We start from the raw sequence: 17125 nt of genomic DNA, 5'->3' as shown, positions 1-17125 counted from the left end.
GTTTGTTTTGGGGGTAGATTGGGGTTTGAAGATGTATGGCATTCTGTACAATTAAAACTCTTTGGACTTTTTTGCAATTCTGCGGCAACATCCTCTAAAACAGCAAGGAAAGGAGGGTTTAGCGGCTGGAGATGAACAGGGGCCAGGTATTCGTATTGCGGAACGCAGAAAGGCAGCCGTAAGGGAAGCAGGGAAGGGATCAAAAGCCGGTGCGGGCAGCCTGCTTTAGACAGAAGATGGGGCTCTCCGACCAAAATGATGAGGGTGGGGGCCCCAAAAGCTCTCATCACAAATGGTCCCCTTGTAAGGTGTTCTCCTTGTTATCTGCTCACTCACCCTCCATAGCAAGTTGGAAGCACATTGCTAAGCAGTGCGAGGGCAGCATTCACACCTGCAAGCAATGTGAATCGCAGTGGCAGTGTACAGGAGGAAACATGCACGCGATAAGAGGGCAGTTCCGCGATATTCCCGGAAATGCGAGGGGGTATAAGAAACCTGCACCCACACTGACGGCAATGCAGGAAGCTCGCAATGCGGAGGGAGTATGTGGAGCTTGCAGGCGGTATAGCGCACGTGCAGCCTGGCAGTGTGAGGGCTATGCTGCGACTTCGTCAGCACTTTCAAGCCATGAGGGTGGTACTTCGGCGCTGTGAGGACGGTATAAGGAACTTGAACCACTTTTGGGCACAATAGGTGTTCCTTAGCAACTTTCACAAGCTCGGACCTATGACGTGCCTAGAAGTGGACCCATCCCCTCCCCCCACCCACATGGCGCACCTCTCAGTCACTACTTTCCATGTGTCTGATAACGTTGCTGTTTTATTGGGATTGGTGTCCCCATTTCCTGTGAGTAAGGAAGGAGCGCAAGACCATTGTCTTGAAAGAATGGCTCCTCCTTTCGGTGCACATCCCCTCCACTCTCCACGGAGCCTGGGGGGATCTGTCCACCTCCCATGTCCTCCTCTGGCTGCTTAATTCCCCTCCCTTGTTGGTCCCCGGGCCTGCTGTTATCCCCCCGCTCCTGTGCACTGATCCCTTGAGCTCAGCTACCCTCGTGTGTACTTTCCCCCTGTGACTGGTAAAGCGCTCCGTTGCTTCGCAGTGCTAGAAAAAACACAATCCTAAGAGTAACACTAGTAAATAGTAATAATGATAATAATGGCCGCTTTCCAGTGAGACCCTATGATCTAAGGGCAAGTAATTCAGTAAAACAGCCCGGGTTATCAGCTGACCCGGAAACGATCTCAGCTGGACTGAGCTATCCAGAGCAGCTAAAAGGACTTGCGTTCACAATAACTGAAACTACATCCACGAAAGCCCAACGAACAGACACAACCTCTGACCAATTCAAACACAGATATGTCAATCCCTGCCTGCTAGTCCAATCGCGAGCCTGCACTAAACCTGCTCTAATGGTCGTGTTACGCAATGACCTGAGGCCAGGACCTCTGTGGGAATACTTAGAGAAACGACGACGCCAGTTAAAACAAACGCCGCGCAGCTGCCGCAACAGATCCATTATTTGCACCGGAGCTGCACATAGATGTCACACCACAGAGGACAGCACAGTGACATGCGGTGCGTGTGTTATTAAACCTGCCGCTGTCTGCGAGGGCTCGTCTATTCATTAGCAGTGTCAATAAGAAACACACTTTGCACCTGTCCGTACAAATAATCACACACATTCTTAAGTTCGTTTCAGAACCTGGAACTTCATGGATGCACATTTCAAGATATGCACGTGTGTTTTGTGTTTCGGTCAAATAAGCAGGGCTGGACTAAGAACCAAAAGAGGCCCTGGAAATCATTTTTAAAGTGGGCCCATTGTACACATTTTGATCAAGCCCAACCATTTTACTATGAGAACATTTGAAAATAAAATACAAAGAGGTCCAAGGTGCAGAGGCCCTCCAGGGAATCTCCAGAGTTCCCTGTAGGCCAGTCCAGCCCTGCAAATAAGCAGGGCAGGGCGTTGTCCATCCAATAAGCCTCTTTACCATGCCACGGATCCGACATGCCCTCGACTGTAGTTTGCCATCCCAAATTCCACCCAAACTGGCTCAGTACAAAGTCATAACGATCAACTCATTTGGAGGGCGACACCCTCTTGTGACTAATTTCACTGCAGCAGTAAGATTGGTGCATCCCGTAGATTGCAATGCGAGTACCTACCCAACCAAAAAGGCATTACCCTTCAAAACGGTCAGCCTCACTGACATCAATGGGATCATGCCCGAAGCACTTGACGCGCGCCTCTTTGGAGACGCAAAAGTTTGAAAGGTGTGCAAAGTTGCTGCCAAACTGGTGACGTTTTGGGAGAGCAAGGTGTGATGGGTGCACGTCACACCCCAGTGCTTAGAAGGCAGGCTTTGGCTCACCCCTATGCAATCCCTATTAATATCATTGCTGCCTAATGTCCCCTTCCTGTCAGCGAGGAAGGCTCGACCGGACCAAGCAATGGGGGAGTCTCCAAGTCAAGACCCCAATATTTATGGGATGGTCAATGGACTTTAATATCCCATTGCCACCCAACCACACTTCACTGGCATGGAATCGATGCAGGCACTTTTGCAGAAGGGCACACATATAGTCCAGTCTACAGCAGGTAAAATGCAGGAAAAAAACACACTTACTTCGAGTCAAGTGAAGGTTTGCGAATTACCACAGGGCGAACAAAGCAATGCCCAGGGATGCGTTCAAGATAACCCTCCACGTCCACCAGAAAAAGCATATTCTAATCCTCATTGTACCCAGTGAAATGAACAACTCACGGTAGCCAACAGTGTGCCCGAGTGCCCACCCGAAACTTGCAGTCCCACAGCTCCAGCAAGGAAAACACCCAGGGCCCGGCAGGATGGGAAGTTACTTACAGAGCTCGCGGAGGGATGCACTGGACACCAGCTGCTAATACCCGCCCGGAGGCGCCTCCGCAGGCTGGAGAAATCCCTCTAGGCTGCCTTCATGTCCAACTGCGAGTGAATTACAAGCCATCCCCAGCCAATGATGACCTCACGAGCGTATTGCCTGCCTAATGCTTAACCCTTCCCTCCCTGGCTTGCGTACACTTGATTTAAGCATCCATGCCAGCAGCCAAGACAGTGATGATGTGAAATGGCCGTGCTGTACTATAGAGTTCCTGTGACGTGGTGAGCCGCACCCTGGAGAGGGGGGCCAATGTTTACATCGTCTCATCTAAGTGCCGTGTGTATGCCAATATCAGTCAAGCATCTTCATCAGCGAATCCCTCCCCACCGCATCTCCATTTCTCCCGGATGAAAGCACTCGTGAACTGGATGGATGATACGGGATATTGCTGGCAACGAGACATACCTCCCAGGGCCCGCACTGCATGCCAAACCTTACCCGCTGTGAAACAAGTAACGCTGTGTAATGCACAGTGGTCTTAGAAGTGGTGTTACCACAGTTTGCAGCTGCTGACAGCTGCCGACACCGTTCACTGTCAGGCACCCTACCGCTATATGGTATATTCTACAGGTCTGCCGTGCGAATGGTGCATATACGCTACGTAGAGTGATCGGCAGCTACAGGGAGTAGGCCACAGTTCCATCACGGCGCGGTAGTGCTTGCAAAAAGAACAACAGACTCAAGGTTCTGTGCCATCCCTTAAAGGTCAATCCCACCAACCCTTCTGCTTGTTCACCGGCCAGTCCCGAAATGCAGCCCAGTGCCCTTAAGGTGATGGATATTGATGACCCAATATTTGGGTGCAGACTAGGTGGGGATTGTTTGAGATTCCCATACATATCCCATAGTACAGCTTCCCATTGAATGTATGTGCCGAAGTCCTGCTTGGTTAACCTTTGGCATGACGTGTTATGAGGCGACATTGCACGTGCAATCCATTTTCTTTTTGCACACGATGATATTATTTAGAATGGATCGTATCAGCATTTTGCACCTTTAGATATTACTGGATATATTTTGTAATTGTATTTCCAGAAGGTACTATTTGCTCGGGTTGAATGTATTCGCTATTTGCCCATTAGGACATCTTCTTGAATGCCCGGTGTCTGCAGTTGGTACAGAATTATGCTAACTGGATGGTAGGATGTTGGTTGTTGGGTGAGAGTCGCCTGCTTTTATGAAATGTAGAGATTTTAGAGTTATATGAACAATGTGTATTTGCGGTATAAGGTATCATGTGTTTTTTATATTTATGTGTGATAATGTTTACTTTTGGTGCATATTGTATATTGTTAAGGTTGAATGAATAATTTAACCAATACAAAATAAAAACAATCTCACAAGGTTAATAAAGGGTTATGCCAGCGGTATATCTTTTACATGGGCGTGGTGCGTTTAATTAAGCCATAGAGGGAGAATGTGTGATTAGAACTGTGCCCTTTCTCCCGAGGGAGGACTGGCAGCACTTGGTCTGGGGGGAAAGCACAGCATAGCAGCCCATGGTGTAGCAGTACTGGTCCACGCTGCACTTTCACCAAACAAACATTCAAATTGTGTATTTGATATTCAAAAAAGTTTGCAAAGGAAAACGCATATGAAAACATGATTCATTGCTGTCTAACTCAGCAATGTATCTCAAGAAAAACGCGACCCAAATCCCATACGCTGAAAATAATCCAAAGGCTAAATAACCACTGCACCGATTTGCAAGAGGAAACAAGGTTTATTATACACAAAAGTATCAGATGCTCTCATAGAACCTAAACTGCCGCAGAGCGCAGCACGCCCCAAGGAGTTGCAGGTTATATAGCGGAAAACTGCACATTTCCATACATAGGTTACAAGAGTCATCCCGCCGCTCTCATTGGCTCCCACCGATATGACATGATAATACCACCTATAGTCCCTCAACTGATTGGCCACACCTTATCTAAGCCCATTCCACTACAAACATGGTCCACCACATCATCACTATTGTATCCTAGTACATGATTGGTGTGCAGGTACACTGCTACAATAATAAGTCTTGCCCATCACGTGATGTGCACCGCTCCGACCCATGCGCGTTGACAGTAAGACTGGCAAGGCCAACTCTGGTTTGATAAGACTATGGGCCTTCTCATTATACCAGACGCCGCATAAGACACAAGCTGCTCCCTCGACCTTGTACTAAAACAATTGGCATCACCTCTGCTCCTCCTATCCCAAATCACAGTACACTGATGACATGGCCCCCCTTATCTCCATTAAACTCCAGGCTTCTAATAATGACATGACTAGGGCACCAACCACTCTTGATTCTGATTCTCAGGGATTTATTTGCTTTAGTTATGTGTCCACTTGTTATTCAAATGGGATGAGCGCTTCTTGGGTGAGGGCAGTAGTGCTCTACATCTTCGCCTGGCCTGTTGGCATCCCAAACCCTTGTGACCTGTTCTCATGAATTTGTCTTTCAAAGCCCACATCCTTACATTCCCTCCCCATATCTAACATTCCTATCCCGGCGCTTTTGAACTTTGCAGCTGGATCCAATTAGCAGATATCTGCTCAGCGCTAGTGTCTCGGACCTTGGCTTCTCTTTTGGAGTATGGAAAGGGGATTTGTGTTGGGACTGAGCCAAACAGAGCCACAGCTCCACATCAGAGCTTTCATTCTGCTAATTGGGTACTAGGACTAGAGTTCCAATATGGCAGCACTCTTGCCATGTCAACCAGCTGAACTTTTATCTACTGCATCACCTTTCTGACTTCAAATCCCTTCTCGCACCTTATGCAACATAACATCAGGTACTACTTGTAAACACTGGACCTATAATACACTGCCCTATCTATAACCTCTGCAACCACAACGTTAATACATGTGTTGCTCTTTCTCTGTTGCTATATGATATATCTAATGTGTGTCAAAATTAACTACCAGCGATACATGTGCCTGCTAGCACGCAAAACTCAAACTGCTCACACTCCAGCACTTAATAATAGGTCTTTCTCAGCCTGAACTGGTTTGCCTGGCTGGGATGCAATAGGTGCATCCCAACATTCCCTCCTTTAGTTAATACTTCATTAACTAACCCAGCTGCTTCCCTTCTTCTATAGTCAATAGTCATCATCTTTGGGTACCCATGCCCTGCACACTTGGCATAAGTTTACCCCACTCTGGGCATATTCCTTCGGAGTGCATGTCATGAAACAACACCCCCCCTCCATCTCCTGCTGGATCAACCAAATGCTCTACATAATTCTCAGGGCTGGGTGGAGGGGAGGTAAGGGTACTCAGGGGTCCGAAATCCTACTCTACTCTCACCATTCTTGGCTTTACAACACAATCCTATTTATCAGTCTGGTATAGATGTGTTTTGTGAGAGGACGAGCTCTACCCGTTGTTATTGGCACCATCAATAATACACAAGAATACACAAGAGCCACACTGCATAACATAAAAGCAGAGAAAGGCTTTGGACAAGCTACTTATCACTCCTAGAACCAGTACCCACATAATCACCTGGTGGCAGCATATCCTACACCTATACACCTATGCAATAAATCATGGTAGCAGGTCTTATGGTCAGACCCTAACTGATCATTTGAAGAAGTGCTTTTCATTAAGTGGTCACAAGGCTGGAGTGGTAGACACTGTAAAAAAGGTTGACATATCCGACCACTTAGTGACAAGCACTGCCCAAACATGAATTAGGAGGAGGCGGCTGGGTGTGAAAGATGAGCAGGGGTGTGGGTGGGAGGGGTGTAGTAGGTAGGGGAGTCCGGGTGGAGCAAAAGAGAATAGGAAGGACTGGTTCAAGGGGGGCACCCCCTTCAAAAGAAAAACACAGATGGAGTATTGGCGAACAGGGAATAGGATGTTGGCTAATCTTCAACTGCTCATAATAAATAATATGGGTCGATCGTTTGGAGGGGAGGGAGTAGTTGCAGTCGCTCAAAAGACCTGCTATCCACTTGTTGGATGAAACATGTACACAACCTGAATTATAGCCACAACATTGGACGTGCATTGTTCTATTCCTACCCTTCAACTATGGTACCAAAAAATCCTACAGTGCATTATTGCTACACAACTGGTAGATAAGGGAAGCAAAAGGGTTCAAACATATGAGCAGACTATGTAGCCAGTAAGACATAGTAATGCAGATCCCAGTGTACTTAAACCCATGCAGAAAACAAGCGATCAGTCTTGTCACAATGTCCGGGGCAAAGATGGTGCTGAAATGATTTATTATTCAAAAATTAATATGAAATCACTGGTACCTTTTTTAAAAAAATTACCAAACTGTAAATTCTAGGACCCCATGCAGGATATCGGAAAAAAACCTCTCTCGCCGTAAGTTGTAGTTGGTTCCCAAAATGTTTCTCAGGGAGAACAGGACATACTCAGGAGGCTGTCCATGGTTATATGGAAAAGTAAGGTGAGTTCTCTTTTTATCACACAGGTTCATCAGAAGGGGCAACCGTTGAGGGGGGCATCCAAACCAAGGTTCAGTAACCAGCAGTCCAGGAAGAGCTAGTTGCAGAGGGAATACAAGCCCATGCCAAACAATGAAACATGTGGTGGGTGGACCCAACACTTCACTACTCTCAGACCCCTGATGAAGGATCCTTAGACTAGATCAGTCCCCCAGGACTTGTGGGCAAGTATTCACATCACTGGATGAGGAAGTTTCAGACCAGGAATGGCTAGAGAATTGTAAGCAAGGTTGCCAAAATTTAGTTTGGAATAGATTATGTTGGTACTTCTAACTTGAATGAACTCAAGCTTGCTAACAGCGACAATCCCGACAACCCAAAGGAACAATAAGCCAGACACCTTTGAGGAAGACCTGCAAGGTAGAAGCACCACAATCCAAAGAACATCTCACCAGACGACTTAGGACCCTAACCAATGTTCCAGGACAGCTCGGTGGGCAAAGGAACAGCCAGCCTGCAGGAATTAAACCCCAAATAGGTTAAACATCAAGAAGCAATACATGTTGTAGTATGATGGACCTGTGGCGGGGTACAAGCATGTGAGCTGACATCTACTCCAGGAAGAGTATCCCTCTCAAGACGCTTGGTCCAGAAGGATTTACCAGCAAAAGCCAGGAAACTTTCCCACAAATAAACAGGCAGTCAACCTAGCAAGGAGGACTGGTAGAAGTGAGGCAAGAGCCCAGGATGGAGATCCAACATTTTAGAAGAAAACTGGTATCCGAAACATGGTCCAGCCAGTATGGCCTTGCCACAACAGCCCATCGTAGATAGTAGGATTCCCAATAATCCAGTACAGATCTCAGGAATTCAGTCTGCCATGGAAAGTCTATTCACTCAGGGACTGGCCCTAAACCAGCCCTCCATTCACATAACAAGGCAGCAGGCAAAGATTTTGGTAGTTAGCCAGTCAGGCTGGCCTTAAAAACTGCCAATTACACTGGCCAACTCATAAGTAATGTAGACCAGGAAGTCTGGTGGGCATTAAACCAGTCTACATCACCTTGAGCCACAACCAAAAGTGATTTTGTGAACTCAGAATGAGCCTATGTCTGCAAAACTATCATTACGCTTGTGGTCCAAACAGACACAGGAGTGCCCCAAAACAAAATGGCTAGGTGCAGGGCTAGAAAAATGCATTCGTACTCCAGTGGCAACCATATAGGTGTATCAGGCTACTAAGGTGTTAAGTGACTAGACTTCGGTTAGGCTAAACTTGATTACAGCTCTGACTCGCATACTTCACAACACACTCTCAGGTGATACAGTCATCTTGGGACCAAAATGAAGTACTTTAAAAGGTGCCCTTTCCTTGTTAGCCTTATTGTCCGTTAAGGGCAAGACATGAGAAAAAATAATTACAGTGGCAGGGGACGTCAATAAAAGTCTCTCCTACCAGCAAAGAAAATGAAATCTGTGAGAAACAGCAACAATATTTAAGAGACCCAAAAGATAGGTAGCCAGAACCTCAAAAATTGATTTCTCCCCTTACGATGGTCACACTTCCTGGCCCTGCTTGGCATATGGTTGTTCTAAGCCATATCTATATTCAATGAGGTATTTACCTCTGTTGTGGCCAAGTTTCCCTTAACTGTTCTCGCTTTCCTGTGTTTTATTTTTAAATTTTCTTTTTCTTTATTGTGCATCTGGTCATTGTACAAACATTAAGCACTAAAGATACATCAAGGTATTTATAACATAATAAAAACGTTTGCACAAAGAAAACAATAACATCATCCATTCAGTTGTCTCTCCTCAATTAGCTTCAATGCCTCCTTCCAGCTGATAACAACCACTGAAAAGGGGTTCCCAGAATTGATTCCCTTCTATACTCTCAGACCTATTAACCATTAGCCGTAGCTTAGCTTTTTGAGCATTGTGATTTAAGAGCCGGGAATGCAGTTAGCATATGCGTCGACTACTCTCCGTTTCTTTTTGCATCTGCATATGCGCTCTGCCAAAGGGATACTTTGCCAAGAGCCATAACACTCGCTAGTTGGCAGAATATACACCGCTACAAGTTTACAGAACTGAATTTTTTCAGAAAGGTGCTTGGGGAACCAGGATGAAAGGCCTGATGCAAATACTCATTATATATGTGTTTCTTAGATAGAATATCAAAGCCTTGGTGTCCTGTCCCATGCCTTAATCTTTTTCTTAGGCATAGTCTCTATGTCAGGTGAATCCATTAGCCGTGACAATGGTAGGCATAGTCTCTATGTCAGGTGAATCCATTAGCCGTGACAATGGTATATTCAAAACATCAAAGCTAGATTCTAGGGATTGTTTTAATTCATCTATGAAATTATTTTCCTTCACCACAGTGAGTTGATTTCCTAGCAATTTCATCACAGGATTGGAGTTTACGTAGGGTGATATTATTTTACAGTACAATAGAGACCTTTGCAAACGCCATGTAGCCTGTAAGGAGGTGAGCCCATATTCCAGCCGCAAAGCTACAACTGGTTCTGATGGGGGAACATTAACGATTGTGAGCAAGATGTTTCCCTCTATCTTAACAAGCCATGTAACATGTTTCAAGAGAAACACTTCCAGACCGTATAGTAAACTGAGAACTATGCTTGTTCGATAGATTTCTAGCATACCCACAATGTTTAAAACCCCATTTCTGGCTGCATAATGTTTGCCAGCCAGGCATTTTTTCACGATTTTTGGGAACGTTATTGTGCCGTTATGTACCCGTTCCATGGGCAACACCAGGGGGGGAACGACCCGTGGCTCCAGTTAACGGCCCGAGTGAAGTGAGGGCCATTAACGTTGGCCCAGGGCCGTTATCCCCCCACCCCCCGGTGTTGCCTGTAGAATGGTTACATAAGGCCATTAGCATCCCAGATTACCAAAGCTGCAACCCGGGGGTGCTAAAAAAATAAATAATTTTCCTTCCTATGATGGCACGCCGCACACGTCCCATTGTAGGAAGGACAATCATTTACCAGCATGGCTGCCATGGAAAGGGAAGAGGGGCTCCATAAGGAGCTCCTCTTCCCTTTCCATGGCAGCCGTGGGCAGCTGAGAGGAAGGTGCGGCTGCGGCGGCGAGAGCTGCCACAGCCGAAATAAGGTTAAGTGGGGGCTGCAGGGAGTTAATAAAGGAAAAAAAGGGGAAGTAGAGTGGGGGGAGATGGCGGCGGGGAAAGTCGGCCGTCAAGTGGCTTGGAACGTGGGCTTGTACCAGCGGTTCAAGCCCGCATTCCTAGCGATCTGTTTGACTGGCTCCCCCGCCCGGGGTGCTAATGTGCTATAATAATGAAAAGCGGGTTCGCACCTGGAAAATCCCAGGTAACGAAAAGAAGGTTTTTGAAGAAGATTTACAGCTAGGCACATAATCTTGGTCTTAAAGATGTTCATTTCCATGCTATTTGCCTTTGCCTACACCTCCAAACGCATCTATCGATCTCTGCAGTCCCACTGCAGTAATGTCAAAGATGACTGTGTTTCTGGCATAGGTCATACATAGCAGGGGCTCACAGTTAATTTTTTGGGGAACAATTCTTTCAGTGCTGAGAGCCTCTGCCATGTCTGCGACATACAAGTTGTAAAGTGTGAGGGATAACCCGCACCCCTGCTTTAATCCCCGGCTTTGTTTGCTGAGGTTGCCGGATTCGTTCAGCCGTATTGACACCATAGTGTTAGTATCCAGCAACTCAGTGTAATGTAAGAGCTCAGGCTCTGCAACGCACCGCCTGAGTTTTTCCTGCAGAAGGTCACGTGTAACCAGGTCAAAAGCTTTGCTGAAGTCTGCAAAGCAGCAGTAGGAATTGTATTTTTGACCGTTTGTTACTTGAGTCATTAGGTACTGGATAACAGATATGCTATCAGTTGTACTATACTTTTTCCTGAAACCAGTTTGGAACGTTGTTAAGATGTTATTACTCTCACAAACTTTCTGGCTAACATCAAGCATGGCCAAAATTCTGTAATTTGTTGGAACCGTTCTGTCCCCCTTTTTAAAAACTGGAACTAATATGGATTTAAGCCAGCTCTCAGGGAGACAGCCACTTCGATCTATCCGCTCAAATATGGTGGACAGAATCTTTTGCCCATAATTGTGGGTTTTCCTTTAACAGAATGTTGGGGATGCCTTAAGGACCAGGAGATCTGGGGGGTTTTAGCTTTTGCATGATGTTTTCTAGGTCTTCCAGATCTGCTTCCAGACGGCGCCATATAACATTTTGATGTCCCTCGTTGGCAGATTTAATCAAAGTTCCAGGGGCATTGTATAGTTTCCTTATATGTGTCTCCCATGCCCTCTCGGTTATTGGATTTAGTTCTCCAGCCAAAAGGATTTTTTGGTAGTTATTGAAACGAGACCAGAATTAGCAGCAGTCATTCATTTTTGATAAAAATGTGATGGACGGCCAACTTGCTCTCAAAAGCGATTGTTTGTGTTGTTTTATCCAATTTCTGCAGCGGGTGACATTCTTAACGAAAGCTGCCTCTTTTTCCTGGGTCATCAGTGTTTTATCACCTCTAATAGAGACTCTTTCTTTATGCTTTAGTATTTTTTGTTCTTGGATCATAGCATCAAAGGGAGCATGTGGAGGCCAATTGGTATTGCCATAAGGATTCTTTGTTCCCTTATACATGCAGTTAGTTTGTGATCCAATGAGACCCCCCAGGTCCCATAGCTTTTCTGTTGACCCTTCCTCCTCATCTAGGTGGTTTCTCAACAGGAAATTATTTATCCCCTTAATTCTGTCAGCTGACCACCTGATTCAGTCGCCTTTGGCACTGATGTTTATATTATCAACATACATCTTTTGTCTAAGGAAAGGTGCTATATTAACAGCACATGTGATGAGACCATGATCGCTCAAATCGGTGGGATTACTTTTTACCGTGTCACAGCAAGAATCCATTCCTGTGTCTGCTATTACGTAATCTATACGTGAATGGAGACTACCATTCGCCCACGTGATAAACAGTACACCTAGGTTCGACATTTTGAGGGGTAGGCATTCCAACTGATGAATTGACAGAAAATGTTTCCATTTGCGGTCGTTCTGGCCCCCAATTTGCAAATTTAGGTGCAAATCCCTAGTATTTAAATAACCAGCTATTATGATATAATCTTTAGGGAGACTCTTGTGCCAGGCAAAGATAGCCTTTCCTATTGTCTTTTGTATGACTTTGGTATGTGCACCAGTGGGCAGATCAGAAATGTTTATGATCAAAGTTTTCTTTACATCTACTGATGGAACAGTAAGTATAGCACACAGCACAGAGGGAGAAAAGGGTTGAGACACAAAAGGCATTAACAGATATTTTGATCTGGCACCATTCGCCAGCCTCCCACTAGCTTGGCCCCAATTTGATGGTATTGCGAAATTATGCAATCGATTATAGCCATCAACATGGAACGGATCAGTTAGCCAAGTTTCTTGTAGTATGAAAACGTCAGGGGGTAATAGATTTTGAAGCCTAGCTGGATGAAAGAGAAAAGACCAATAGGCTGTCATGTTCCAAGAGAACCACGACATTGATCTTCTTTCGGGCACAGATTGTCAATTTCCTTGATTTAGGACTCCCTTGGGTGCCCAGTATTCTATTTCTTGTTGATTCTTTATTTGCTGATGGCTCGAGCGTTGGAAGGTTCTAAAGCCATCTTCCTCTGTGAGAGTGGTGAAGAGCCCTTGCAGCATGTTTGTTTGGCTTTACAGGCAACGGTTGCAAGGTTTTGTTTCTTTGACTTGCAACAAATAGTGAATGCAAATCTCAGGTCTTCCAACAGTAGTGTGTGCTTTTTCAAACAAGCTACCATAAGCGGGGTGGTGGATTTTATGAGGGCACAGTTTGGTTCACTTGGCAGTTCAATTGACACAATATCCGCGGTATTGATGACTCTGAATTGGCTGATTTGATTGAATAGAGCCAAAATATACGAGCAATTTAGAAAAGGGCTGATTTTTATAGCGTGTATTTCTTCCACAAAAGTCAATTTTCCCAAATCTCTTATTTCAGTGTAGTCATCAGCCGGTGTAGTCAGAGCTCTGATTTCAGGCAGTGTGACAGAAATGGGTTGCCTAAAAGGCTGAACAGTTTGCTGCAAGCAGCCGAATGCTCAGTTTGAGATATATGAGTTTGCCTTTCAGGAGCCGGCGTTTGGACTCGGAACGAGACACCAACTTTATTTGCGTGGACCTTAGGTGAACGGGGGAACGTTTTGGCCAGTGAGGTAGGATTATCCATCTGTCTATCAGGCCACACAGTAGTGTTTGTAATGTGGAGCCGTCTGGTAGATGATTTGTTATCAGTATTATTTTCGTTTTTGGACAAGCGTGCCCCTGATTTGTTTGGTGGGAAGAGGCCTTTGTGGCGCTTCTTTCCTGTGTGTCTTTTTGTCTCCACTGTTGTTTTGTGGTGCTTTTATTTGAGGAGGAGCAGCTGCCTGCACAGAACTTACTTGGGCACAGCAGGCTCAAGTGGTGAAGCAGGGATATGTATTTCCGCATATCCCCAGTTGGTGGAAGAGGCGGGTGAGGAGGAACTAAATATGTTTGCGGTAGGATTTATTAATACAACGTTTATCTTTGGGTATCTTTGGGCCTACAGTCTACTCCAGTTTGCTGTAGGCCAAACTGATTTCCAGGGATGTTGTCAGCCATCAAGTATGCAGTAGTTTGTATATGTTCCATACCACTGATCTCAAATTTGGAGAAATTGGTCAAAATGAGAAGCACCACTTTGCCCAAAATGTGTTTGAAATCTGCTTGCTCATGCGAGATATTCCCAATAAATTCTGAAAATGTGTCGATCTTTGCTATTAATATATCAACGACTTTGGGGAGGGCCAGCTCCATTTCAAATGCAGGTCCACTACCATTAGGAGCAATTTCCTCATCCAATTCACTTCCAGTGGCATTAGAGATATCCTCCATCGAGTCGTCTGAATAGTCGGTTGATGTGAGCAATCTGGTGAGGTTGGGTGTGATGGACAGGTTTACACCAGCTGTGTCCTCCATTTGGGTGTCGGAGGGAAGAGTTGTTTCCTCTCCCAAGGAGGCACATTGCAGTCCTATAAACATCTTTAGGAGTGATTGATTGTTGTCTATAGTTGGTGAAAGGGCCGGCTTAGAGTTCGGGGATGATATATCGAGTTTCTCATTTACACCAATTGTCGGGGGAACAATATAAGAAAATCAAGTGATAGCAGGCTCTAACGTCAAAACTTTGCTGGATCCGTAATTTTTGGGAATTTGCAGCTGATCTTGGATTATATCTCCCGACTCCGTGCTCCTCCGCCTTTTCCTTGCTCTGGCGACCGTGTTGCAGAGGCCATATTTGCGGGCTGAGACATGGGCTGAGACACAGGGCATTGCCTTAGTGGAAAGGAGAGGCAGATGAAAGGCTTACCTTCTGTGTCCTTTGGTGTTAGATTCTTCTCGCCGTGTCACCCTCAGCCCACAGGACACAAAACACTCAGTCCCACACCGGAACAGTTTATATTTCCAGCCCTATTTACAGAGAGCACCAGTGAGTTGATTCAGGCAGGCAGAGCTATGCGAGCACAGATCCACTGACTCAATCCAGAATGAAAAAAGTCTGTTGGCCTGCCCTTGTCGACCCACAAGACACTCAGTCCCACTACTTCCTCACGAAGATAGTGATCAATCGGCAATAAGCCCCTCAGTGTTATATCTCTGGGTTTAATTCATTAGCCCTCTAGTCTGGATCTAGGGGCTGCCTTAGCATATAAAACTTTAGGCAATCTCTATATTTAAATATATAGCAAGCAACAGGAGGATGGCAAATGCCATTGGTTAACATGCTGGAAGGATCACAGGCTGCAATTTATACTCACTGCTAGCTGGCCCACCAAGTACAGCTCTGGCCGCGTCACCCTCCCCACTCACTGACTCGCACCATAAAGGCCCCCTAGCACTGGGGTCTAGCAGACACTGATTCACACTGTATCCCACTTGCAGTTCCACAGCACCGGACTCAGTCTCTGTATGTCAGTGAAGTAACTGGCCGGTCCGTTGATTTCCTGTGTCAGCGATATCGCCAAATGGGGCCGGACTCCTTCCACCCAACACAAGTGCCAATGCAAGCGGGTCTGTCAAGACACCCGCTCTCCCATTCCTGACCTAGCAACGAGCAAGAAACGTATCAAGTCACAATGAGAGGAAAGTATTCAGCTGCTTCCAACATCAACAGCAGTATCCAGTTTGAGATTGTAGCACCCAGCATATTGCTTTCATGTGCCTTGATCACTTAATACCGTGGACCTGAGATATTGGTGAAATTCTGAGAGTGTCATTAAGTGAGATAGCTCTCCTGGGGAAATTTAGAGTAGTCAGTTTGTTGTTTTTTGTAGTAGCTGTACTTACAAGTGGTTCTTGTATTCACATCGCCATGATATCGCTGAAGTACCTACGCTATATTTTTCTCCTCCATGCTCTCTTATGCAGATTTAACACTACCCTCCGCTTTGGCATCAACGCCACTCCTCCCAAGTAAGTTCAGATCTCTAACCGCTACAGGTCTTCACTCAAAATAAGAAATCACCCAAACACCACTAAGTGTACTCGGCCTTCCCCTTCGTGAAATCACCGAAAAGCTTGTCTTATCTAAACTGGATTGCTAGCAAACCATGTACATTTGACTACATAAGACATCCAGAAATGCCAGTTAATCCAAAAAATAGAGATATCCATGATATTAGGTCTGATTAAATATGACTAGCTCTCCAATGCTAGAAAAGATCTTCATTGGCCCCCTGATGCAACAGTGCATCAGATTTAAATTACTGTACATCACACTCCTGAGATATATGAAACACAGGCCATATATACTTATGTAATGCTCATGAAAATGAAAGGTATTCATACAGGGGAGACGCCACCTTGGGTAACTGTTGCAGGGAGCATAAATCCACCCAGCACCTGTGCAGTGCTTCTCTGCCAAAGAATACGTGGAAATGTATTGCGGTTGCAAAGTACCTATGCCAACGTGTTGAAAATGTTGAGGTAACTGCAGCCAGTGCCTGTCGCAACGGGTGAAAGAAATGAATTAGGATGTGCAATGTGTGTTGCCTCAAGCCTGTAGGAAGCGGGTAATGCTCTCCCCTCTTTGTCCTGCATCATGGTAAGTGGCCTAAACCCTGTTTGCATCCACTTCTTTATTTCCCACCCACATTATTTATTTATTTCCTGCCTGTACTATATTTATTTATTTATCTCCCGCCCACCGCCAGTATCTTTTAATTTCCTGCCCCCACCTTGTGATAAATAAGTGTATTTATTTACCCAATTTGCCGGTCCAATATCCACCTTTCCCCTGCTCCCACTACCTCCTTCCCCTAACTCCATCCACTGTCCTTCCCCGCCCCACTCCCACCCTCCCAGGCTTGCGATTGGTGGCTCCATCCATGAAGGAACCCTCTTTAGGGAGGGTCCTAGAGCAACCTTGCCTTGTCAGCCTGCTGGCTAAGGGCCAGAGGAAAAGGGTAGCTCCTTTTCTGGGCAGCTCATCTCCCTGTTTTCTCATGTTTGCCCATGGATGCCTGAGATAGCACACTACAGCAGTAACTAAGGTAATGTGATACGGACAGTGAGCACAGTCATTACTGTGTTCAATTAAAACCCTACCTCTTCTTTATTAATAACACCAAACCAAAACTTAGTGTAGATTACCTGCAGTGCTCCTTAGATAGCCAGAAAAAATGGAATGGGGTGACAGTCAATATGTAAGACCTATATG

General features: G+C 45.6%; 1 long non-coding RNA gene across 2 annotated transcripts in view; it reads right to left on the bottom strand.

The window, feature by feature from the left end:
* Positions 1-3075, bottom strand: part of LOC138582842 (uncharacterized) — a 577570-nt gene extending 574495 nt beyond the window's left edge. For both annotated transcript variants that reach the window (XR_011305089.1, XR_011305090.1), the window contains exon 1: positions 2871-3075. This is a non-coding gene — a long non-coding RNA (uncharacterized lncRNA). The remainder of the gene's footprint in view (positions 1-2870) is intronic.
* Positions 3076-17125: the final 14050 nt, after the last annotated feature.

This window comes from Ambystoma mexicanum, chromosome 3q (genome assembly GCF_040938575.1).
Source record: "Ambystoma mexicanum isolate Mex_15411 chromosome 3q, UKY_AmexF1_1, whole genome shotgun sequence".
Taxonomy (NCBI): domain Eukaryota; kingdom Metazoa; phylum Chordata; class Amphibia; order Caudata; family Ambystomatidae; genus Ambystoma; species Ambystoma mexicanum.
The sequence above is the reverse complement of the archived record's forward strand: the minus strand, read 5'-3'. Positions and strand labels throughout refer to the sequence as shown.